The sequence below is a fragment of the Triticum aestivum genome, chromosome 2A, assembly GCF_018294505.1.
Source record: "Triticum aestivum cultivar Chinese Spring chromosome 2A, IWGSC CS RefSeq v2.1, whole genome shotgun sequence".
Classification (NCBI taxonomy): Eukaryota; Viridiplantae; Streptophyta; class Magnoliopsida; order Poales; family Poaceae; genus Triticum; species Triticum aestivum.
The window spans coordinates 20,864,429-20,875,720 of record NC_057797.1 but is presented as its reverse complement, the minus strand read 5'-3'; positions in this window follow the sequence as shown (position 1 = coordinate 20,875,720).

Sequence of the window (11,292 nt, the reverse complement as noted above, 5' to 3'; positions counted from 1 at the left end):
ACCGACGATCGAATCTCGGGTAAGTAACATACCGATGACAAAGGGAACTAACGTATGTTGTTATGCGGTCTGACCGATAAAGATCTTCGTAGAATATGTAGGAGCCAATATGGGCATCCAGGTCCCGCTATTGGTTATTGACCGGAGACGTGTCTCGGTCATGTCTACATTGTTCTCGAACCGTAGGGTCCGCACGCTTAAGGTTTCGATGACGGTTATTATGAGTTTGTGTATTTTGATGTACCGAAGGAGTTCGGAGTCCCGGATGTGATCACGGACATGACGAGGAGTCTCGAAATGGTCGAGACGTAAAGATTGATATATTGGAAGCCTATGTTTGGACTTCGGAATGGTTCCGAGTGAAAACGGGAATTTACCGGAGTACCGGGAGGTTACCGGAACCCCCCCGGGAAACATATGGGCCATATTGGGCCTTAGGAAAAAGGAGAAAGGGGCTGCCCTAGGGCTAGCCGCGCGCCTCCCCCTCCCCTAGTCCTATTAGGATTAGGAGAGGGTGGCCGGCCCCCTCTCTTCCTCTTTCCCCCTTGGCAAGTCCTAGTCCAAGTAGGATTGGGGGGGGGGGGAATCCTACTCCCGGAGGGAGTAGGACTCCCTGGCGCGCCAAGGCTTGGCCGGCCAGCCCCTCCCCCTTGCTCCTTTATATACGGGGGCAGGGGGGCACCCTAGAACACACAAGTTGATCTTCGTGATCGTTCCTTAGCCGTGTGCGGTGCCCCCCTCCACCATATTACACCTCGAATATATCGTTGCAGTGCTTAGGCGAAGCCCTGCGCCGGTAGATCATCAAGATCATCACCACGCCGTCGTGCTGACGGAACTCTCTCTCCGGAGCTTTGCTGGATCGGAGCCCGAAGAGCGTCATCGAGCTGAACGTGTGCCAAGAACTCGGGGGCGTCGGAGTAACGGCGCCGGGATCGGTCGGATCGCGAGGAGAACGTACGACTACTTCCTCTACGTTGTGATCGCTTCCGCTTCGGGTCTACAAGGGTATGTAGACAACACTCTCCCTCTCGTTGCTATGCATCACCATGATCTTGCGTGTGCGTAGGAAAATTTTTGAAATTACTACGTTCCCCAACAATAATGCCCCATGCGGCTGGGTTATGACCAAGAATATGCATTTTCATTTTATGCTTCCAACTAGCAAAATTTGTACCATCAAAGTAAGGACCTCTACGATAATTACCCTCACTAGACGCCATACTCTCCTAGGTTGTGAAACCAAGCTTATGGAGTCCAATGCAATGGAAACCAAGGCAATGGAGACCAAAGCTCTGATACCAATTATAGGATCGAAAGTAGGTCTAGAGGGGGGGGGGTGATTAGACTACTTGACAATATAAAAAATCTGCCTTTAGATCATGCAATGTTTTTGGCAGTTTCACAATTAAGATCAATTCAAGTATCACCCTACACATGCAATTCTAGAGTATAAGCAGCGGAAAGTAAATTGCACATGTAAAAGAGAGGTGGAGAAGATCAAACGCAGTTTGGTGACACGAAGATTTTTGTCGTGGTTCCGATAGGTGGTGCTATCGTACATCCACGTTGATGGAGACTTCAACCCACGGAGGGTAACGGCTGCGCGAGTCCACGGAGGGCTCCACCCACGAAGGGTCCACGAAGAAGCAACCTTGTCTATTCCATCACGGCCTACGCCCACGGAGGACTAGCCTTACTCGGGGTAGATCTTCACGAAGTAGGCGATCTCCTTGCCCTTACAAACTTCTTGGTTCAACTCCACATCTCAAAGACGGAGGCTCCCAAGCGACACCTAACCAATCTAGGAGGCACCACCCTCCAAAAGGTAATAGACGGTGTTGATGATGATGAACTCCTTTCTCTTGTGCTTCAAATGATAATCTCCCCAACACTCAACTCTCCTCACTGATATGGCTGTGGTGGAAGAAAGGTTTGAGTGGAAAGCAACTTGGGAAGGCTAGAGATCAAGTTTCATATGGTAGGAATGGAATGGCTTGATCTCAACACAAGGGTAGGTGGTTCACTTCTCAGAAAGTGTATGGTAGAAGTGGTGGTACTTTCTGATGGCTCTCCTCACGAATGAAGAGGGGGTGGAGGGGTATATATAGCCTCCACACAAAATCCAACCATTACACACACATTTGACCAATCTCGGTGAGACCGAAGTGAAAACTCGGTCAGACCGAAAGTTCAAATATAGTGAACGTTGGGATTTTCGGTGGGACCGAAAATACCATCTCGGTGGGACCGAAAGTGTATCTGATATGAACGTTGGAGTTTTCGGTGAGACCGAGAAAGAAAACTCGGTTGGACCGATTTGAGAAAGAATAGGAACATGCCAGAATCGGTTAGACCGAAAGTGAATTATCGGTGAGACCGATTTGAGCCAAGACAGAAGCTTGTCAATTCGGTAAGACCGATAATGCAAACTCGGTTATTCCGATATGATGTGAAATGGTTACAGAAGGTTGGCAGTTCAGTTTCGGTGAGACCGATCTCAAACTCGGTATGACCGATTCTTCTAGGGTTTGGAATATGGCAGAAGTGGTTCATCTCGGTGGGACTGAATTGGAAGAATCGGTTTGTCCGAGATTACTTATGAGTGTGTTTGGTAGTGAGAGGTGCTGATAGTTGAGGGAGCTAAATCACTAAGCACTTGAGCAACCAGATCATCAACACAACCTCATCCCCTTTTAATAGTATTGGCTTTTCCTATGGACTCAATGTGATCTTTGATCACTAAACCAAAAATGGAGTCTTGAGCTTTTGCCAATGCTTGTCTTAGCATTTTGAGGGGTCCACTTCTTCAGACATTTCCATACCCATATCATCGAACTTTTCTGAAATGATTCTCAAGTAAATATTAGTCCAATGATATATATGTTGTTATTAATTACCAAAACCACCCGGGGATTAGTTGCACTTTCAGTATACTTTCTACTTAAGATCCGAGGGCAAGATCTTTGTTGCCAAGAACGGAACCTTTCTGGAGAAAGAGTTTCTCTCGAAAGAAGTAAGTGGGAGGAAAGTGGAGCTTGATGAAGTACTGCCTCTTGAAACAGAGAATAGCGCAGCGCAGGAAAATGTTCCTGTGTTGCCTGCTCCAGTTAGAGAGGAGGTTAATGATGATGATCAAGATACTTCGGACCAAGCTCCCACTGAACTTCGTAGGTCCACAAGGACACGTTCCGCACCAGAGTGGTACGGCAACCCTGTCCTGGAAATCATGTTGTTGGACAACGGTGAACCTTCGAACTATGAAGAAGCGATGGCGGGCCCGGATTCCAACAAATGGTTAGAAGCCATGAAATCCGAGATAGGATCCATGTATGAAAACAAAGTATGGACTTTGACAGACTTGCCCGATGATCGGCGAGCAATAGAAAATAAATGGATCTTTAAGAAGAAGACAGACGCGGATGGTAATGTGACCATCTATAAGGCTCGGCTTGTCGCTAAGGGTTATCGACAAGTTCAAGGGATTGACTACGACGAGACTTTCTCTCCCGTAGCGAAGCTGAAGTCCGTCTGAATCATGTTAGCAATTGCCGCATACTATGATTTTGAGATATGGCAAATGGACGTCAAAACGGCATTCCTTAACGGATATCTTAAGGAGGAACTGTATATGATGCAGCCGGAAGGTTTTGTCGACCCTAAGAATGCTAACAAGGTATGCAAGCTCCAGCGATCCATTTATGGGCTGGTGCAAGCATCTCGGAGTTGGAACATTCGCTTTGATGAGATGATCAAAGCGTTTGGGTTTACGCAGACTTATGGAGAAGCCTGCGTTTACAAGAAAGTGAGTGGGAGCTCTGTAGCATTTCTCATACTATATGTAGATGACATACTTTTGATGGGGAATGATATAGATCTCTTGGACAGCATTAAGGCCTACTTGAATAAGAGTTTTTCAATGAAGGACCTTGGAGAAGCTGCTTATATATTAGGCATCAAGATCTATAGAGATAGATCGAGACGCCTCATAGGTCTTTCACAAAGCACATACCTTGATAAGATATTGAAGAAGTTCAATATGGATCAATCTAAGAAGGGGTTCTTACCAGTATTACAAGGTGTGAAATTGAGCTCAGCTCAATGTCCGACCATGGCAGAAGATATAGAAGAGATGAGGGTCATCCCCTATGCCTCAGCCATAGGTTCTATTATGTATGCCATGCTGTGTACCAGACCTGATGTAAACCTTGCCGTAAGTTTGGTAGGAAGGTACCAAAGTAATCCCGGCAAGGAACACTGGACAGCGGTCAAGAATATCCTTAAGTACCTGAAAAGGACTAAGGACATGTTTCTCGTTTATGGAGGTGACGAAGAGCTCGTCGTAAAGGGTTACGTCGACGCTAGCTTCGACACAGATCTGGATGACTCTAAGTCACAAACCGGATACGTGTATATGTTGAATGGTGGAGCAGTGAGCTGGTGCAGCTGCAAGCAGAGCGTCGTGGCGGGATCTACATGTGAAGCGGAATACATGGCAGCCTCGGAGGCAGCGCATGAAGCAATTTGGGTGAAGGAGTTCATCACCGACCTCGGAGTCATACCCAATGCGTCGGGGCCAATCAAACTCTTCTGTGACAACACTGGAGCTATTGCACTTGCCAAGGAGCCCAGGTTCCACAAGAAGACCAGGCACATCAAGCGTCGCTTCAACTCCATTCGTGAAAATGTTCAAGATGGAGACATAGAAATTTGTAAAGTGCACACGGATCTGAATGTCGCAGATCCGTTGACTAAACCTCTCCCTAAGGCAAAACATGATCAGCACCAGAACTCTATGGGTGTTCGATTCATCACAATGTAACTAGATTATTGACTCTAGTGCAAGTGGGAGACTGTTGGAAATATGCCCTAGAGGCAATAATAAAAGCATTATTATTATATTTCCTTGTTCATGATAATTGTCTTTATTCGTGCTATAATTGTGTTATCCGGAAATCGTAATACATGTGTGAATAACAGACACTAACATGTCCCTAGTAAGCCTCTAGTTGACTAGCTCGTTGATCAATAGATAGTCATGGTTTCCTGACTATGGGCATTGGATGTCATTGATAACGAGATCACATCATTAGGAGAATGATGTGATGGACGAGACCCAATCCTAAACATGGCATAAGATCGTTTAGTTCGTTTGCTAGAGTTTTCCAATGTCAAGTATCCTTTCCTTAGACCATGAGATCGTGTAACTCCCGGACACCGTAGGAGTGCTTTGGGTATGCCAAACGTCACAACGTAACTGGGTGACTATAAAGGTATACTACGGGTATCTCCGAAAGTGTCTGTTGGGTTGACACGGATCGAGACTGGGATTTGTCACTCCGTATGACGAAGAGGTATCACTGGGCCCACTCGGTAATGCATCATCATAATGAGCTCAAAGTGACCAAGTGTTTGGTCACGGGATCATGCATTACGGAACGAGTAAAGTGACTTGCCGGTTACGAGATTGAACGAGGTATTGGGATACCGACGATCGAATCTCGGGCAAGTAACATATCGATTGACAAAGGGAATTGTATACGGGGTTGCTTGAATCCTCGACATCGTGGTTCCTCCGATGAGATCATCAAGGAGCATGTGGGAGCCAACATGGGTATCCAGATCCCGCTGTTGGTTATTGCCCGAGAGTCGTCTCGGCCATGTCTACATGTCTCCCGAACCCGTAGGGTCTACACACTTAAGGTTCGGTGACGCTAGGGTTGTAGGGATATGTATGTGCAGTAACCCGAATGTTGTTCGGAGTCCCGGATGAGATCCCGGACGTCACGAGGAGTTCCGGAATGGTCCGGAGGTAAAGAATTATATATAGGAAGTGCTGTTTTGGCCATCGGGACAAGGTTCGGGGTTACCGGTATTGTACCGGGACCACCGGAGGGGTCCCGGGGGTCCACCAGGTGGGGCCACCTGCCCCGGTGGGCCACATGGGCCTTAGGGGGTGCGCCTTGGCCTTTTTGGGCCAAGGGGAACCAGCCCCAAAGGGCCCATGCGCCTAGGGTTCCATCTAGGAGGAGTCCTAGGTGGATAAGGCACCTCCTAGATGGCTTGGGGGGGAGGGAAACCTCCCTGGCCGCCGCCCCCTTGGGAGATTGGATCTCCCAGGGCTGGCGCCCCCCCCCCAAGAGGCCTATATAAAGGGGGGCAGGGGAGGGGGGCTGCGCACCTATTGCCCTGGCGCCTCCTTCTCCCTCTCCAACACCTCCTCCTCCTCCGTAGAGCTCGGCGAAGCCCTGCCGGAGTACTGCAGCTCCACCATCACCACGCCGTCGTGCTGCTGCTGGAGCCATCATCCCCAACCTCTCCTTTCCCCTTGCTGGATCAAGAAGAAGGAGACGTTACGCTGACCGTACGTGTGTTGAACGCGGAGGTGCCGTCCGTTCGGCACTAGATCATCGGTGAATTGGATCGCGGCAAGTACGACTACCTCATCCACGTTCACTCAAACGCTTCCGTTGCAATCTACAAAGTGGTATGTAGATGCTATCTAATCTGAATACTCGTTGCTAGATGAACTCATAGATGGATCTTGGTGAAACCGTAGAAAAAATTTTAATTTTCTGCAACGTTCCCCAACACACGCGTGACGCTCCCCTGCGGCTAGGGTTTCGGCCACCACATCGCCGGCGTGGCTCCGGCGTTGCTCCGGTGACTCAGGTGAGTCTCTTCACTCCTCCTCGTCACATCTATCCCTCTCTTTCTCACCGCGTCGCGTCGCGTCTCCTCTCCCTCACAGATCCAGCACGCCAGGAAGCCATGGACGGGAAGGACGCCATGGACGGGAAGGACGCCGTGGAGGACGCAGCTCCACCACTGCCCCAACGCCATCCAGGTCCGCCCCTTCTCCTCTCCTCCCCTCTTGGATTTCTTCTTTTCCTGCCTTGCACCCGTCCACTCAAGTTCTAAACCAAACAAGAAAAAAGTATCAATCTTGTTTTTGCTGCATAAGCAATAATGGTTGAGGAGGACTCATTTATTCACTTCTGTAATTGTGCCATAAATCAGTTTACTCTGCTTGAGGGCTGTCGTGGTTAGCTCGATTTGATAGGGTCCTTACTACATATGCTGCTGGGATTTAACTTGACTTGTTAATAATGAGTGTCAATCAATCAAACACAAGGAAACTATAAATGCTTACTATTTCCTATAGTGATCGTTGTGTTGTGTATAGGTAAAACTTGTGTTGTCCTTGTCTACTTCGGAGGCATCATCATGTGTTGTCAATTTAGTTTCTGCCATGGTTTTCGTTTGGTCCTGCTTATGCCAAATCGATCATTCATCGCTTCTGAACATTCTACCTTTAATCTTTGCTTCTGTAAAACCGGCCTTTCTTCTATTGAATGGAGTGTTTGCTTGTTGTGCGGGAAAAGTAGCTCATTCATCGTTGATTTGGCATGTGCAACCAAAGTGGACGGGCCACATTTAGGTCCGGTCGCCGTGAGGATCCTCCGGCAGTGCTGGATGTGCCGTGGCGCGGTGGTTCCCCTGGGTGGCTGCGGTGCCCCTGGTTGACGCCTTCGTGCCCGTGCTCTCGCTGGCACCGCCGTTGTGGTGCTCTCTGGCAAGCTCCGACTTGTTGTGGTGGTGTTGGTTGTGATGTTGGTCACACCATAGTGATGGTGTGGCTGCATCCTTCTTCGGCTACAACTCCTCTTGGTGAGCTTCTCCTTGCTCCCCTCCTGATCTCTCTAATGCATAGCTCTAGCTTTTGATCTTGTTGGATGTGAGGCTCTATTAGCTGTGGTTAGCCGCTGTAGATGAGCATCAATTTGTATTGGAGCTCTCTGTGATGGATTCTTGCTATGTCAGGGATTTGGTTAGTGACCATCTATGTGTATTTGTGAAGTATATATACTCCTGTACTGCTCTGTTCTGTGTATTTGATCCTGGAGTTGTTACTTTGGTCAGTTACTTTACTCATGGACAGATACTCACTTGTTCTTAGTTATTTTACTTCTAATACTGATATGAACAGATACCACTTGGTTTGGCTATTCCTATTTGTCTCTTTCTAATAGCCTATGAACAGATGCTATACTTGGTTTTGGCTATTACTTTCCTAGTCTTCTACTGATAAGATAGATACTACATCTGATTTGGGCAGTGATGCTGGTCTGAGCCCCCCTCTCTTAGGCTTAATTTACATGTGGCTATCCCTGTGCTGTGATGAACTAGCCTTGGCACTTCCAGGCTGTCTGAGCACATAATCCCTCAAGTATACCTTGAGGTCTTCTGTAGCTCTCCTTAATGGTTACCTCTTCTAAGCTGCTGGTGGATGGATGTGTTGGGACTTGGTCTAGTTGGCTGGTTGTGATGTATATCTCCTCCTGGAGCTTTGTTTTTGGCGTTTCACGGTGACATGTACCTATTGTCACTGGACAAAACTTATTGTGGTGATGAAGTCTAATCTTTGGCTTTAATCACTAGTTTTTAGTTGGCTTAATTCCTGGAACTAGTACTGATAGTGGTCTTTGTGTTGGCATTTAACTTACTGCTAATTGTGGTGGCTTCTTGATTGGGTCCTTGGGTGGTTCTCTCCTTTGGCTCTTTGGTATTGGTTTACTCTATTTGGCTTTCTAATTAAGATCACTTTGAAAATCAGGATCTTAACTAAGATTATCTTGATCACAAGTACTGGTTCCTACAGCATTGCATTTCACCAAGTGAAATGCTACATTTCTACTCCTAACCCATTCTCTCTTTCTTAGTGTTTTTGTTATGCAGGTTGGAAGAAAAGAAGAAGATCCAGAGAAGATCTTAGTAATAAGATAGTTTTTAGGAAAATAGATATTTAGTTTTAGATCATTCCTTGTAATATTTGTTGCATATGTGCTCATGGATATGTGTTGGATATATATGTGTTCATGACTATATATTGATAACATGTGTTGGATATGTGTTCATGGATATGTGCTGGATATATATGTGTTCATGAGTATTGGTAATATGTGTTGATGTGTTGGATATGCTATATTGGGCATATATATATGTGTGTGTGTGTGTGTGTGTGTGTGTGTGTGTGTGTGTGTGTGTGTGTGTTTGATTTTCTGTGAAAATGAATTGATATAAGAAGAAACATAATTAATGTCTATTTGGTCTCTTTGCCATCTGCCAACAGATGGCAAAGAGCCTGCAGCATTTGCCGTCTGCCAGCAGATGGCAAAGAGCCATGCCCTTTGCCGTCTGCCACTGATGGCAAAGGCCTCTTTGCCGTCCGCTGCAAAAAACAGACGGCAAAGAAGGCCTTTGCCGATGCTATCTTTGCCGTCGCCCTTTGCCGTCCGCGGCAGACGGCAAAGCCTTTGCCGTCCGCCAACCTTGCCTTTGCCGTCCGCTATGGCAGACGGCAAAGTACCAGATTCCTGTAGTGTAAGGCCGCCCTTTGAAAACCAAATTCGACCAAAGAGACACCAATTTGGAGGAATTCAGACGGTTTCATTGAAATTTGTACAAACTGAAAACATAATTTAAAAAACAAACTAAAACTACTACTACTACTACTACTACTATCACTACTACGTTGCCGCCTCCCCCGTCCTACACGCCGTCGTTGCCTTCTACATGCCGAGGAGCCTGTAGAAGTTGGTATAGTCGCCGCCGTCCCTGCTACACCCCAGCCCTGGGTCGCCGTGGCGGACGGGGTTGGACGGCTCGGGCGCCTCCTCGTCGCTGTCGAGGAAGAAGTCGCCACCCTCCTCGCGGCCGCAGCACCGGGCGGCGATCTCCTCCAGGACGCGGCGCTGACGCTCCATCTCCTCGCGGACGTAGTCGTCCCGTGTCCATTTCAGACCGGTCTCCTCGTCGGCAGCCGAGGTGTTCCTTCTTCATTGCGAGGAGCCCTGGCTCGGTCTTCGGCTTGACGAGGCGGAAGAAGGAGGCCGGAGGAGAAGGGTGGCCGCCCTCGTTGATGACGAAGGCGCCGCCGCGCGTGCGCTGCTCGAGCGGCGTCTCCCGCGGCTCCGGCTTGACTGGAAGGAGCGCCAGCGACCCGGAGGAGCGGGATCCCGACGAGGAGGAGGACGCCGTCTCCATGCGCCTCGGCGTCCATGAGCTATCGTGGCGGCGGCAAAAGGAGGGGGGCGCCGGGTACTCCAGCCGCGGTGTGTTGCCGGCCTTGATATGCTCGAGGACGGCTTCGAGCGTACAGCCGGGGACGCCCCACCGTTAGCGCCGCCCCTCGGAGTTGAGGCGGCCGCGGGGTTCGATGTCGTTCGTGGCGGCGACCTGGTCGGTGTGGCGGCAGTCGAAGTACGCCATCCACAACGTGTTGCTCTCGGGGGCGTACCTCGGCTAGTTCCGCGCGCTCTGAGGCAACAACGACCAGATGCGCGCGATCTCGGCGCGCTAGTCAGCTCTAGAGGGTAGCGGTGGCACCGAGACTACGTCGGTGCTCATCATCCACGAGCCCGGCACCCGCTTGTCCGGCGGCGCCTGGTAGTCCGCCTCGTAGAGGAGGCGTGCCTCGTCCTCGTGCAGGTGGCAGCGGCCGAAGCCGTTGGCCGCCGCTCCATCGCCGTGGTAGCGCTCAGCCATAGTCGTCGGCGGGGAGAGAGGGTAGAGGGTCGTCAGCGTTGGGAGGGCGAGAGGGGCGTCGGCGGCGAGAGGGGAAGAGAGGCTATGGCGAGGAAGTGTGAGGCCACCGGCGAGGGAGGGACGGCTTTTATAGCCGCGGGGGGGCGGTGAGCGGGCGGCCGCTGCGTATACGCGTGGCAGGAGGGAGCAGGACGCGCGTCGGCACGCCTTCACTGCGCCGCCCGTGAGGAATCAATGGAAGGCTGACCGGCGGCAGCCTTCGCATTGATTCCCCGCGGGAAACCGAGGCGATGAGGACGACGAGCGCGCCTTGTCGCTGACTCGGCGGGCACACCAGGCTTTCGCGCCAAAAATGTTTCCCCCCGACGCCCCCGGGCGCCCCCCAGCGCGTCGGGTTCGGCCTGGGTCCGCCGGCGGGCAAATTCGGCCCTAACCGGCAAGAACTGGGCTTCTGGAAGCGCGACTGGGCCGTTTTTTCATGCCGGCGATAAAAAAGGGCCTTGAGGGGGCCTCTGTTAGGGGCGCGGCTGGAGATGCTCTAATTGGCATGTGTTGATGGATGATTCTTCCTCTTCCTCCTTGTTGTTTTTTATGCCGGCTTGATGATTGTTGTTTGGATGATTGCTCAGGTGAGCTTTCCACTTACTAGTAGGATTCTAGTCTGTGAATGTGGCGGAAAAGAAAAGAGATGGAGAGCAAGTTGAGGAAAAGCGGATGGGCGGGACGATGCGGTCATGCAGGTAG